Source organism: Pteropus vampyrus, unplaced genomic scaffold (genome assembly GCF_000151845.1).
Source record: "Pteropus vampyrus isolate Shadow unplaced genomic scaffold, Pvam_2.0 Scaffold477, whole genome shotgun sequence".
Taxonomy (NCBI): Eukaryota; Metazoa; Chordata; class Mammalia; order Chiroptera; family Pteropodidae; genus Pteropus; species Pteropus vampyrus.
The window spans coordinates 823494-838420 of record NW_011889258.1 but is presented as its reverse complement, the minus strand read 5'-3'; the positions used below and the strand labels follow the sequence as shown (position 1 = coordinate 838420).

The 14927-nt window shown below is 33.5% G+C and overlaps 1 pseudogene; it reads left to right on the top strand.

Moving 5' to 3' along the window:
* Positions 1 to 5857: 5857 nt before the first annotated feature.
* LOC111732637 lies at positions 5858 to 6266 on the top strand (annotated as a pseudogene).
* Positions 6267 to 14927: the final 8661 nt, after the last annotated feature.

Genomic DNA, 14927 nt, shown 5'->3' with positions numbered 1-14927 from the left:
GTGTATGCGGGTTCCTTTTTCTCCTCATCTTCTCCAGCATTTGTTATTACATGTCCTGTTGATTATAGCTATTCTAGTAGGTGTGAGATGGTATCTCACTGTGGTTTTGATTTGTATTTCCCTAATAGCTAGTAATGTTGAACATCTTTTCACATATTTTCTGGGCATTTGTATGTCCTTTAGGGAGAAGTGTCTGTCCAGGTCCTCTGCCCACTTTTTGATTGGATCATTTGTTTTTTTTTTTGTTATTGAGTTACGTGAGTATTCTGTATATTTTGGATATTAGGCCCTTATCAGAGGTGTTGCTTGCAAATATATTTTCCCATTCGGATGGTTGTCTCTACTTTGTTGATGGTTTCTTTTGCTGAGCAGAAGCTTTTGAGTTTGATGTAGTCTCATTCATTTATTTTAGCTTATACTTCCCTTGCTTTTGAGGTTAAATTCATAAAATCCTCCTTCAGGCCAAGGTCCTTGAGTTTAGTTTCTATGTTTTCTTCTATGCATTTTATTACTTCAGGTCTTATATTCAGGTCCTTAATCCATTTTGAGTTAATTTTGCTGTGTGGTGATAGACAACAGTCTAGGTTAATTCTTTTTGCTGGTGGCTTTCCAATTTTCTCAGCACCATTTATCTAAGAGGCTTTCTCTTCTCTACTGTATGTGTTTGGCTTTTTTGTCAAAAATTATTTGCCCATATAAATATGAGTTTACTTTTGGACTCTCGATTCTGTTCCATTGGTCCGTGTGTCAGTTTTTCTGCCATTATCATGCTGTTTTGATTATTGTCGCTTTGTAGTATAATTTGAAGTCGGGCAGAGTGATGCTTCCAGCCATGCTCTTTTTTCTCACAATGGCTTTGGCAATTCGGGTTCTTTTGTGCTTCCATACAAATCTGATGACTTTTTCTTCTATTTCTTTATAAAAATGCTGATGAGATTTTGAGGAGGATTGCATTAAATCTGTATAATGCTTTAGGTAATATGGTCATTTTAACTATGTTGATTTTTCCAATCCAGAACACGGAATATCTTTCCATTTCTTTGTATATTCTTCGATTTCTTTCAATAGGATCTCATAGTTTTCATTGTATAGGTCTTTCACTTCTTTTGTTAAATTTATTCCTAGGTATTTTATTCTTTTTGTTGCAATTACAAAAGGAATTATTTTCTCCACTTCTTTTTCTGACACTTCATTGTTAGAATATAGGAATGCTATGGATTTTTGAACATTGATTTTGTATCTGGAAACTTTACTTTATTTGCTTATTGTTTCTAGTAGTGTTCTTGTGGAGTCTTTAGGGTTTTCCATATAGAGGATCATGTCATCTGCAAATAGTTACAGTTTGACTTCTTCATTTTCTTTTTGGATTCCTTTTATATCTTTCTCTTGTCTTATTGCACTTGCTAACACCTCCAATGTTATACCGAATAATAGTGGCTATAGTGGACAACCTTGCCTTGTTCCTGATCTTAGAGGGAAGGTTTTTAGTTTTTCACCATTAAATATAATGTTGGCTGAGAGTTTGTCATACAGGGCCTTTATTATGTTAAAGTACTTTCCTTCTATACCGATTTTGTTGAAGGTTTGATGATAAATGGATGCTGTATCTTGTCGATGCATTTTTCTGCATGTATTGATATGATCATATGATTCTTATTTTTTAATTTGTTTATGTGTTGTACCATATTAATCGGTTTGCATATGTTGAACCATCCTTGTGCAATGGGATGAAGCCCACTTGATTGTGGTGTACAATCTTTTTAATATGTTGCTGTGTTCGGTTCGCTAGTATCTTATTTTGGATTTTTGCATCTGTGTTCATGAGAGATATTGCTCTGTAGTTTTCTTTTTTGTGTGTTATCTTTGCCAGGTTTTTGTATCAGGGTAATATTGGCCTCATAAAATGAATTGGAAAGTATTACTTCCTCTCGATTTTTTGGAAGAGTTTGAGGAGAATAGGTATATCTTTGAAAGTTTGGTAGAATTCCCTGGTGATGCCATCTGGAATTTACTTTTTGATAGGTTTTTGATGATTTTTTTCATTTCCATACTGCTGATCAGTCAATTTTGATTTTCCAGTTCTTCTTGATTCAGTCTAGGAAGTTCGTATTTTTCTAAGTACTGGTCCATTTTTTCTAGGTTATTAAATTTGGTTTTATGTACATTTTCATAGTATGCTTGTATGATTCTTTGTATTTCTGCAGTGTCTGTTGTAATTTCCCCTCGTTCATCCTTGATTTTGTTTATTTGTGTTCTTTCTCTTTTTTTCTTTATTGTTTCTAGCCTTGGATTTGTCAATTTTATAAAATTTCTCAAAGAACCAGCTCTTCGTTGCTTTTATTTTTTTGTAGTTTTTTTGTTTGTTTGTTTTCAATTTCATTCATTTCTGTTCTAATTTTGATTATTTCTTTCCTTCTGCTGACTTTAGGCTTCATTTGTTCTTCCTTTTCTAGTTTCTTAAGATGAAGCATTAGGTTGTTTACTTGGGCTTGTTTTCATTTTTTTAGTTAGACCTATAACGATATGAAGTTTCCTCCTATGACCGCTTTTGCCATGTCCCAAAAGTTTTCATATGTTGTACTATCATTAACATTCATTTCTATGTATCTCTCGATCTCTCTTTTTATTTCTTCTCTGACCCAGTTGTTTTTCAGTAGCATGTTGTTTAATCTCCATGTACTTGTGGTTCTACCTGCTTTCTATTTGCAGTTGATCTCTAGTTTCAAATCATGATCAGAGAATATGGTTGGTATGATTTCAACCCTCTTATATTTGTTGAGGCTATCTCTGTGTCCCAGTATGTGGTCGATTCTTGAGAATGTTCCCCGTGCACTAGAGAATAATGTATAAGCAACTGTTTTTGTATGGAAGGCTCTGTAAATGTCAATTATGTCCAGTTGGTCTAAATTGTCATTTAAGGACGTTATTTCCTTATTGATTTTCTGTTTGGATGATCTGTCCATATCAAATATTGGAGTATTTAGGGCCCCTACTATGATAGAGTTTGGGTCTGTTTCTCCCTTTATTTCTGTTAATAATTTCTTTATATATTTCTTGGCTCCCTGATTGGGAACACAGATATTAATAAGTGTTATGTCTTATTGGTGCATGATTCCCTTTATCATTATGAAGTGTCCCTCAATATCTTTCTTTACTCTTTTAATTTTGAAGTCTATTTCTTCCGATATTAGTACCACTACTCCCGCTTTTCTCTAAATGCCATTTAATTGAAATATCATTTTCCACCCTTTCACTTTGAATTTATATTTGTCTTTGGAGCTGAGATATGTCTCCAGGAGGCAGCATATGGTTGGGTTTTGTTTTTTGATTCATTCTGCAACTCTGTGACTTTTTATTGGTGAGTTCAGTCTATTTGCATTTAGGGTGATTATTGAAATATGAGGTCTTCTTATAGCCATTTTATCTTTTGCTTCCTGGTAGGTCGGTATTTCCATTGCTACCTTCTCCTTGTATTTCTGATTTCTTTATTTTGGTTGGCTTTCTGGGTTTTCCCTCTGGTCCTTCTTATTTTATGTTATATGCTTTGGTTTTGAATCTTCTATGTGTGGTTACCATTACGAATATGTAAAGGATAGTTATACTTATAAAGTCGTCTATTTTCTTCTGCATGTGTCTGATCTCTATTCTCCTTTGCAAATTTGGGTCTTTGAATTCTCCCATTTTCAGTCGTTGTTGTCTAAATTTGTCCCTATGTATGCTGAACATTCATTACTATCTTGCTATAGCAATTCTCTTCTTATTGTTTTAGTTTATAATGCTTGTTCTTAGTAAGGCTTTCATTCATCTGCTTCTATTTGCTTGATAGTCATTTTACTCCTAATTATGTTTTTTGTTGTTTTTTTTTCATCATTTTTTTTTAGGTGAGCTGACCCCTTTCAGTATTGCCTATAGTGCAGGCCTCTTAGTGAAGAATTCCAATTTTTGTATGTCTGGAAATGTCTTAATTTATCCTTCATATCTAAAGGAGAGCTTTGCTGGATGCATTATTCTAGGCTGGTAGTTCCTTTTTAATAGTTTAAATATTTGATTCCATTCCTTTATGGCTTGTAAGATCTGCACTGTGAAGTCTGAGGATAATCTAATGGCTTTTCCTTTATAAGTTACCGTTTTCTTCTCCCTAGCTGCCTTGAGAATTCTCTTTGTCATTGATTTTTGATAATTTTAATATAATGTGTCTTGGTGAAGGCCTTTTTGAGTTGAGGATATTGGGTGTTCTGTTGACTTCTTGAATTCCAAGCTCCAGCTCATTCCTTAGATTTGGGAAATTCTCATCCACTATTTGTCTGAAAATGCTTTCTAGTCCCTGCTCCTTTTCCTTGCCTTCGATGATGCCCATTATTCTTATATTTCCTCTTCTCATGGTATCAGCTAGTTTTTGCATTTCCCTTTCATTACTTTTCATCTTTCGGTTTCTCTCCCTTCTGATTTATTTCTAGATTTCTGTCTTCGATATCACTGATCTTTTCTTCCATTTGGTCGGCACTATTTCCCAAGCTTGCTATTTCATTTTTCAACTCTTGCAGTTTGTTTTTTATCTCCAGAAGTTTTATTTGGGTCTTTTTGAAGTTTTCAACCTCCTTGCTCCACTCATCTAGTTGTTTATTCAATTCCTGAAATTGTTGATTTGACTAACTTTAGAACTCACTGAGATTTTTCATAAGTACCATACCGAATTCTCTGTCACTTAAGTTGCATATTTCTATATCTGTAAGATCATTTTCTGGAGATTTTTCTCTTTTTCTGAGATGCCTTGTTACCTTGATTGTTCATGGTGTTTACTGGACTATTTTCAGCCTGGGCAGTAATGGAAGTGTATTCTCCTGTTTTTCCAGAAAGAAGGTTTATTATATAAAGGTCTCTCTTTAGTCTGCTGAAAAGAAGGCTCTTCTCTTTTGGTTTCCAGTAGGTGGCGTCTAAGCCTCTTGGATCTCTGCTTTATATAAAGCCTTAATAATGCCTTTATATAATGCCTCTATTTTCTTGTAGATATTTAATCATGCTCGCTACCCTCAGTTTGTTTCAGTCTCTGTAGTGTTGGCAACAGTTTTGGTAGTGTTTGTTAAGATTCCCCTGGGACTCCGTGGTGTTCGTTCTCAGAGAGTATGGGGGGAGGGGCCTTCCTGTTTGGGGTTTAAGGGTTACGGCTCAGCCTCTGTTTTGCAATCGCAGCCAGTAGAAATCAACTGACGTTTATCCGCCGTCTGCTTCTCTGCTTTCTGTCCTGATGACTGGGATCTTCTGCTGGCTGTAAACTCACAAACTCTCCTAGGCATGGCTGTTTAGGGAAGTTGTTGCACCTCTCCCCTCTCCCTCTCCCTACAGGGAGCTCTGGGGGCTCTGAGAGGCAGCTTCTTTATTCCTCCCAGTCTACTGCCTGATATCCAGATTTCTGACCTGTGGTAACTCTTATGCGCAAATCCCACGCTCAGACATGCTGCTGTGCAGTTTGAGTGTTTTTTGGTGAGTTTTAGATGTTCAGCTTATTGTTGTTTCAAGAGGAGAGATCTGGAGATGTTTTTCATTCCTCCATGTTTCCTTTCAATTCCCCTTTACCCTCTTCTACCTTCTGCCTCCCCCCTTCTCTCTGGTAACCACTAAACTGAGTTTTTATGTGTTCGTTTGTCTTGTTTGTTTCTTGCTTCCAGTTTTATATCCCACATGTGAATGAAATCATATGATTCTCCACTTTTTCTGTCTCACTTATTTTGTTTAGTATGACAATGTCAATTGTGTTTGCAGTCACCGTTGCCATGCTACAGTCGCTCTCTAGCACTGCCTCTAGCTCCCTAAGTTCCACCAGAATGAGAAGGTGGGTAAGTAATGAGGTCATTATACCATGGCTCAGACAAAACAGACTGCCAGCAAATCCACTGATGGTGAAGCACAGAGAAGCAGCTGATAACAAAAGCTACTCGCACAAGTGAGCCCTCTACTGAAAGGATGAAGAAACCTCATCATTACAGGCTTGGCCTTGTGGCACTCCAAGAAATTAGACGTTATCAGAAGCTCACTGAACCTCTGATTTGCAAACTTCCTTTTCAGCATCTGGTACAAAGATAGCTCAGGGCTTCAAAATAGATCTACACTTCCAGAGTGCAGCTATTGATACTTTTCAGGAGGTAAGTGAGGCCTATCTAGTTGGCCTTTTTAGAGACAACAGCCTTTGTGTTATCCATGCCAAACATGTAACAATTATGCCAAAAGTCATCCAACTAGCATTCGACATATGTGGAGAACATGCTTAAGAATCCACTATGATGGAAAACATTTTGTTCTTTTTTTTTCTCTTTTTCTTTTTATTGGTAGCTCTGAATGTTAGATATGTTTTCCATGGGGTCGAATGGTACTTAAGTATATGATTGCAAGTGGAAAAGAGGGGGTAGGTATTGGCAGCTTTTTTTTTTTATTTCTTTGTGTGAATTTTTAATACAAATGTGAGGACATAAAGCATTAATGTGAATCAAAAGGTTTCAGTGAATAAGTTTCAGCAGTTCAACTTTATAACAATTATAAATAAACCTGTTAAAATTGTCTGGACAATACAATGATTTGAATTTTTTAAAATAAGTAAATTTCTTATTTACGGCAACTAATGGTGTTTGTAGCATTTTTATCATACTGCACATTCCATCCATTCACTATATTTTTCTGAGTTGTCCTACATGCAAGTACATTTTTAAATGGTGTCTGTCTTCTGTGTTGTTTCCGTAAGTTTGTTATTGAAATAAATTAAACTATATATATATACACATATATATATACACATATATATGTATAGATATAGATATAGATATACATATATATATACACATATACATATACATATATTAAAAAAACATAATGGTAAAGTGAACAACGCCAAAAACTAAAGGTCACATATTGTATGATTCCATTTATATAAAAATGAAAATCCATAGACACAGAAAACTGATTAATTGTTATCTGAGGCTATGGTTTCTATTTCACATAATAGAGAAGTTTTTGAACTATATAGCGATGATGTTCTTTTACATTCCACATGTATATAATACCATGGACCTATACACTTTAAAATAATTAAAATCATAAATTTTATGTTATGTGTATTTTACTATAATAAAAGCAAATAAATAATTATTTTAGTATCTGTGGTCCCTTCATATTGTTCTTCTTGTGTTCATAAGATTGACTGATCCCAGAGAAGAGTACTTTTAAAGAGAGATAATAGGACTGATATGTTTTATGAGAAATAGAGGCTGGGATCTCCAGAGTGAAGCAATACCACTTCAATAAGTCAAAATTCTCTGATGACAGGTCTGATAGTAACCCTTAATGAATAAGGAATGAATATCAATGGGGAACTGTGGTATATGATGGGACAGGTTGACAAAAACAGGAAAGAAGAATATCTGGAAAAGAAAGGAGCTACTGAAGACAGACTCTAATCTCCTATTTTGTTAAGGGATAGGTTGGATATGATCATAGTATTTTTACCATTTCCTGAAACACTCCATAATATTGTACAACTCTTCAAGTTAGACATAAGCATTTTAAAACATCTTTGGAATTTATATATCTGTAGTCAGAGGCTTAGGAATTCTGGAAAGTATAGAGGAAAGAGTTTTCCCTCTACATATACAAATCATTTTGTCCTTAAACCGTTAGTCATAGTATTTTCCCTTTGTTAGACACTAATATTATTTTGACTAGTTTTATGAAGAATTTTATTTTAATTGATATCTACTTAATTGTGAGTGCATACCAAGACCATTTTTATCTGCTTATATTTTAGTTTTACCTTTCATATGCCTTTTACAGCAGGCTATGCTGCCGAGTAAATACAGAATCCAATTCTTAAATTATATTTGACTTGAAAGCTACCCAGGAAAATTCTAGTATCCTGATGCTGGTCCTGTCCTTTAGGGTTCTGGCATCTGTTTCAGACTCTGGGGACTTCCATTTCTTATTGCACATTTTGATATGTGAAGGCAAAGAAGGCAGAAAGAGCATGAGAATATATCAACAACAAGAAATAATGAGGCAGTTAAGCCTAAGAGAAATGAGCTATGGAAATAATTGAACTCACAGGAGGAAAAATACTAAAATAATGTGAAAACAAGTTCATGAACTCTATGGTTCCTTATATGAGTGTTGATCAATTTAACGTTAACCATTATATTACTTTCTGTACTGTTAACTGAACCTAAATTGAAAAGCAATAGCTTAATAATTAAGAATTGAGGCAGAAAACATGCCTAGAAACTCATATCTTAGAGGACATTGATTTATAAAACTTCCATAACAAATCAGTTAGTCCTTACATGACACTTATACTGGGGTACTATTAATGATGGGCTGAAGAGGAGTTAACTAACATGATAAGATTCAAGGGATATCAGGAAGTACCTCACCAATCTTACTTAAAAATACCTCTCACTGTAATTTTCACTTGCACTATTAGAAAATCATTTTCTTTTAATAGTGTTTTCTTTTTGTGGGATTCCCTTTCATTGTGTAAATATCTCAAAAGAAGATAATGTAAGATGACAGCCTTTCAGCATTGTGCTGAAGCCAGCTCTTACAGATGCAAGAGAGTTCATTGTATGCATACCTTACCAATCCCCCCTTCAGTGACTCTTCTTTGGCAGCTTTAAATTATTTATGGTGGGAGTATATACACCACAGAAATCCTCAAACAAATCACACTTACTTGAAAGTCAGTTCAACCATTTTAAATTCATGCCTGTAATTATTTTATGGAACATATTTTCAATTCACGAAAATACACTTCTAAAGAAAAGCTTTCTCTGGCTTTGCATCTTGTTCCATACACATCTATTCCAATGACTTAAAAGTGGTGTGTTTGTGTGTTTTCCCCAAAGAGACAAAAAAAAAAAGGAGAGAATTATCTTAGTTTTGGGTACACAAAATTATCTATAGGTTATAAATGGATTGCATTGAAAGAGGCCTTAGAGTAGGTGAGTGCTTACAGAGTATGGTTTCAAAGATCCAGAAAAATTATTGAATCGAAAAAATATTCCCATATATCTATAATCCTTCCCATCATTTAGTACAGGTTTTTAAGGATCTAGAAACTTACCTCTTTCTGTGAGGTATTGAGATTATCCATAATGCAGTCATAAGGTCTCATTTCACAAATATTTCCTAAAAATAAAATTAAATAAGGATTAGAAATAACTAAAAAAAACAAACAGGAAAAAAAGTGGAGAAAAAGACAACTAGAACCATCAAAGATAACTTTACCATCTATTTTTATTTTTATTTTCTTTCATGAAGACACTGAAGACAATAAAATTTCAGAAAGAATTCAACTTTCTACCTGTCTTTTAGATATGGGAGAACATTAGTGTCATTAAATTTGCAAATATAATTTGGAATCTTTTTTGTAGCAGCTTGCTTGTATGTTATTCTACACTCAAAGTTTCCATTGCTGAGATCAATGGACTCATTGCTTGGGTTTGATCACTCGGCATTTTTTGAGCCAAACCAAAGCCGCAAAGTAAGTATTTCCTACATAGATCATGTAGGCCACAAATGAAAATGTAAGGAATAGCATCAGGGAAAATATTGCTTTAAAATTCCTTGCAAACCATACTGCGTGAATTAGTAACTAAAGAATACAGCTGGCAAGAGACACGAAAAGAGGGGTAAGAAGTAAGGAGCAGCTTTTTAACATTTTCATCAGTTTCAAGTTGTTACAACTCCAAACCTCAAAAGTTGTCATGTTTCTTTACATGCTAACTAAGCTAAACTGCTGCTGCTTCTCAGACTTGTAAATTTCTCTTCGCTAGGTTTCCAGGAACCACAAAGAAGGAGAAAAACTAACATATAACTTCTCTGTGTTTAGTTCCAGAAGGAAGAAATCTGCAGTAACTAACAAACCTCTTCATACTGTTGGGGTGAAACATAACTTGGAACAACAGTTTCAGTAATAAAAGTATTTTTTTCTGAATTAATTGCCCCCAAGTGACAGATAATTGAGCAGACCACATTAATGTAGCCACTATGTTTTAAAAGCTACTCTCTTCTCTGTTGCTCAAGTGATTCAGGCTGGACCATTGGCTTATAGAGAATAAGCCCCATTCAGCTAAATTTATAGTCATTTTTCTAAGCATACTTCATAATTGCTCAGAGGAGAAACAAAGACTTCTAGCTCTCCATGCCACTTTATCTGATAAACGTGCACTTCTTTTGGAGGAATATATTTTTTTTTATTCTGTCTGGAAGCCACAATCAAATGAGGAGCCAGTGGGGGAATGCTGTTCAAATAGCCTCTCCATCAACATCTACTCAGTGAGTTATTCTGGTTCTTTTGTAAATAAACATAGATTGCCAGAGGGAAACACCAACTTGTAAATTTAAAGTGAACCTAGTCATTAATTCATTTAAGTTTCTAATCACACTTATTGAGCAACTATTATGTGCTAGAAAACTTTATTAGTTGCACATGAAGATGATCCTCAATGGCAAAGTCCAAACTGTTTTTCTCTAGGCAATTTCCGAGAAGAGGTTATATTTTTATCATTGGCATTTTTAGGAGAAATTTAAGAAGTGTAAAACTTATAAATGAAGTATGTGTACACTGCAAATCACTTTTAGGATAAACAGTCATAATGTCACACATGAAAAATAGAGGTACCATAATATAAAAACTACAAATTTCAGGCATAGTAAAATTTTAATTAAGGAAATCATAAAAACAACACATCTGACATCAACGATTTACTAATAACAAAAGGAAAAAGTAACTACCTTATGACAGTTGACCCTTGAGTAAGGTGAGGGTTGGGGTACCAAACCCACCCCACCCCCATGCAGTCGAAAGTCTGTGTAAAACTTTTCATTCTCCCAAAACTTAACTACTAATAACCTATTGTTTACCAAAAGCCTTATCAATAAAATAGACAGTTGATTGACACATATTTTGTACATTTATGTATTATATACTGCATTCTTACAATAAAGTAAGCCAAAGAAAAGAAAATGTTATTTAAAGAATCATTAGGAAAAGAAAATATATTTACAGTATTTATTGAAAGAATTGCAAATAAGTGGACCCATACAGTTCAAACCCATGTTGTTCAAGAGTCAACTGTGTATCCTGGACTCAGTACAAAAAAGAATTGGCTTACTTGTTTCTACCTCCATTGCCACCTGCAGTTCTGACTGGAAATAGTCCAAAACATAAGAAGACTATAAAGGATACTAATAGAGGTTAAATAGTTATGGGAAAGGGAGAGCTATATCAGATTAGCAGTACAAAGTTACTATGAGAGTAGAGTTTGAATATTCTCACCAGAAGAACGCATTGTACTCCTTAAACTTAAACAATAGTATATGTCAATTATATCTCAATAAAGCTGGCAAAAAAATCCAAATATGTCAAATATAGTGAGCATATGGGGAAAACAGCAATTTATACATTGCTGATGGATTTAAAAATTTACACAGCCAATTTGGAATCAGTTTGTTAGTAATGAGTAAAATTGGAAATATAATAACCCTAACAACTCTGCAATTACACTTTAGGTATATATTTTATCTATATGTGCACTGTACATAAGGATACATGTACAAGAATGCTGAAGTCAGCATTGTTTTTAATGGCAAAAATTTGAAATAAAATTATCTAGTCAACTAGAGACTACATAAATATAATATAGTGTATTTATATAATGAAATACCAAATAACAGTTAAAATAAATTGATATATATGTATATACACATAAATAGGTATATATCAAAAATGATTAAAAGTAATTAAAGTCACTTTAAATTTTAACAATTAATAAAACAACACAATATACTATCTAGTGTCACCATTATTTCATAAAATAAAGTGTTTGATTTTAGTGGAAACACAAAATGTGAGGCAGACATAATTTTAGAAATAAAATATAGAATAAATCTGGTTTTGTAAAAAGTTCATTGCATTACCAAAATTTTATTTTTTATAGATTATTGAAAATTTCATCACTGACCAGTATTAGAAACAAAAAATGGGAAATACTCTACAAAAAAAAAAAATCATTCATTGTTTATCTGAAATTCCAATTTAAGCAGTCTTTCTCTACTATTTGCTAAATCTGGTAACTATGAGAAAGAATTTGGTAGAGCATTACCAGATCTTTAGATTCTACCATGCTGTATTCTTTATATTATTATGTAAACTTGAGACTATTACAAAACAAGAGGTTTAGCAGGGACCAGATCTCTATTTCTGTGGATTTCCACATATTACTTAACACAGGTCTCTGTACAGTGCCTGGTAGTGCCTAAACAACATTTATTTCAGGTACATGGTGCCTGCACTTTACATAACTGACTGTATGTCATATTTTGGTGCACTCACATGTCCAGCTTCTCTTCCCAGGCTCATAATCTGTTTGATTAATGTTATTTGCACAAAGACTATCCGTGATAAGTCCTCAATGCAGCCCTTAAAACAAGCTTGGCATTGGTATCTCATGTTGGAAAAAATGTAACTATTTTCTCTGTCATCTTCTACACAATGCCCTGGAAGCTCATTATATATATTGCAATTATTCCAATTTTAACTTATGAAAGACATAAAAGTGTCTTAGTATATATCTCTCTTGATTTGCATACCATAATTTGTTGTGTAAAATCCAATTATTCTACTATTGTAAATATATATTTTTCTTTAAAATGGTGAGAAAGTGAGTTTATTTCCATACAAAAAACAAAGATTTCTTATAGTATCAACTTTATGTTATGATTATCTATTTATAAAAGTACCTGAGGATATTTAAAAAAAAATAATTTAGGCCCAAATGTTGCACTATAATATAAAGCAAACCATTTCAGTTTTCAAGAGTTTTCAAAGTTTCTCATATGGTTTACCACAAGGGGGCATGTGAAGAACAAATACATGAATAAATTAATAAAAGGTCTTTGATTTAAAAAATTACAGTTGTTTTTAAACTTTTTGAAAGGTTATTTATTTTGCCATGGGTGTGTTTATTTTGTAAAACACAGTTTCACTGAACATTAGAGTTGGCTAAATATTAAATCATTCCATATTCTTTCCTGAATTTGGAGCCAAGAAAATGATTTCATTGTTCTCTGAAACAGTTTAGCCCACTTGATTTGTTGGATGATGATAGAAGTTAACAAGAACACACCTGCGACTGTCAGTTTACCAGGCAAGCATTTCACGATGTACAGGAACACCTTTAATGAAACTGATTGTCTTAAGGAAACCGATCATATTTGAGAGATGTTTTTCCTTTCCACTTTTTCATACAGTGCTTTTTTTTACCTTATTAAACTCATTTTAAATATCTTTATTTAAAATAATTAACCTTCAATTGTTATATTAACCATAAATATCTGTACTCCATTGGTCATTTAGTTGTCATCATTCTCTCTCTCTCTCTCTCTCTCTCTCTCTCTCTCTCTCTCTCACACACACACACACACACACACACACACAGAGAATAAACCAAAACTTGAATGTCTCAATGGAAATATGAGAAATTTAATAAAACAGATATTTATAAATCATCCTTTTCATAAATTTATGGAACATTATCTTTAAGTATCTAAACTATTTGCCACAATTTCTCAAAGAAAGATTATTAATTAAAAATGGGGGATGGGAACAGTTTCAATGAAGCATAACAGAAATTCAAAATGGAAAAATGTTTCAACAACTTTAAAAGCAGATTTTTCCCAAGTGAAATATGTTCTATTTGAAATATTATACAAGTGAAAATTGAAGCAAATGGTTTAAACTTTAGGTAGAAGTTGGAAACAAATTTGGATATGTATTCCACATATTTCAGCCAGCCTACTATGGAAGTCTGCAGCAGTACTTTTTGTAAGTGTTATAAGAACAGGAGCCAAAGTTTTGGGATTCCATACAGGGATATGACAAATTAAATAAATATTTCAAACATACCACATTCACATGAAGGATATGAAAGGCTGAAGCAAATATGAACTGGCATGTTGATGTTCTCCTTCTTGTGTCACTTTTATAACTTAAATTAAAATTGGAATCATTACAACATATACAGTGAGTTCCAAAAGCATTGTATATAGGAAGCCAGAGCAAATGGTTACTTCCCAAAACTATCAGCTCTAGTTTATAGAGTGCATTACTGTGTGCCAACACTCTGTTTTAAGCGTGTTAGACGATTTCCTTCTATTATAGGTTGGCGATTTGGGAAATATTGCCTTCTGTGCTAAAATGCCATCTTCTTCTTATTGAGTTTCTTAACATATTTATTCAACAAATGTTTATAAAGCGTCTACTATGTGCGAGGCAACTATGCTTTGGGAAATAAATGTAGAGAAATAGTTCATGATCTCTGTGTGGAAGAAACTTTTGCTGAGTTGGGGGAGAACAAACGCAGAACCAGGAAAGGTTAAGTCACTGTGCAAACAAGACATGTCATAAAATGTGCCAAACAGATAACAAATGCTATTAGATTTCAGATAAGGGGTAGAGTGGAGAGATTAAAGAACATATAATGTGGATTGGCAGAGAGGAAGAAACTGAACATTTCAGTTAACCAGATGAGTATGAAAAACTTTTTAAATAGAGATTGGTATTTACATGATGACTTAGTGACAAAAAATGCATCCGTTTAGCTAAACTGGGTATTTCATATTTAGAAACAGGGTTCAGTAAAATTTGAATTATGGATAAGCTAGATAGTGTGAACAATGGGTGACATATTTAATCTTGTAATTAAAAAATGAGATGCCATTAAAGAATTTTGGACAGAGCAATTACATAGTGAAAAGGAGTTTTAGAGGAGATAAACCTGGCAGTGTTTTATGAAGTAAACTGGATAAGAGAATTGGAGGCAAGATGATAGGGACTTGGACAAGAATGATAGAAATGGAAATTATATTATGAGAGCTAATTCAGCAAG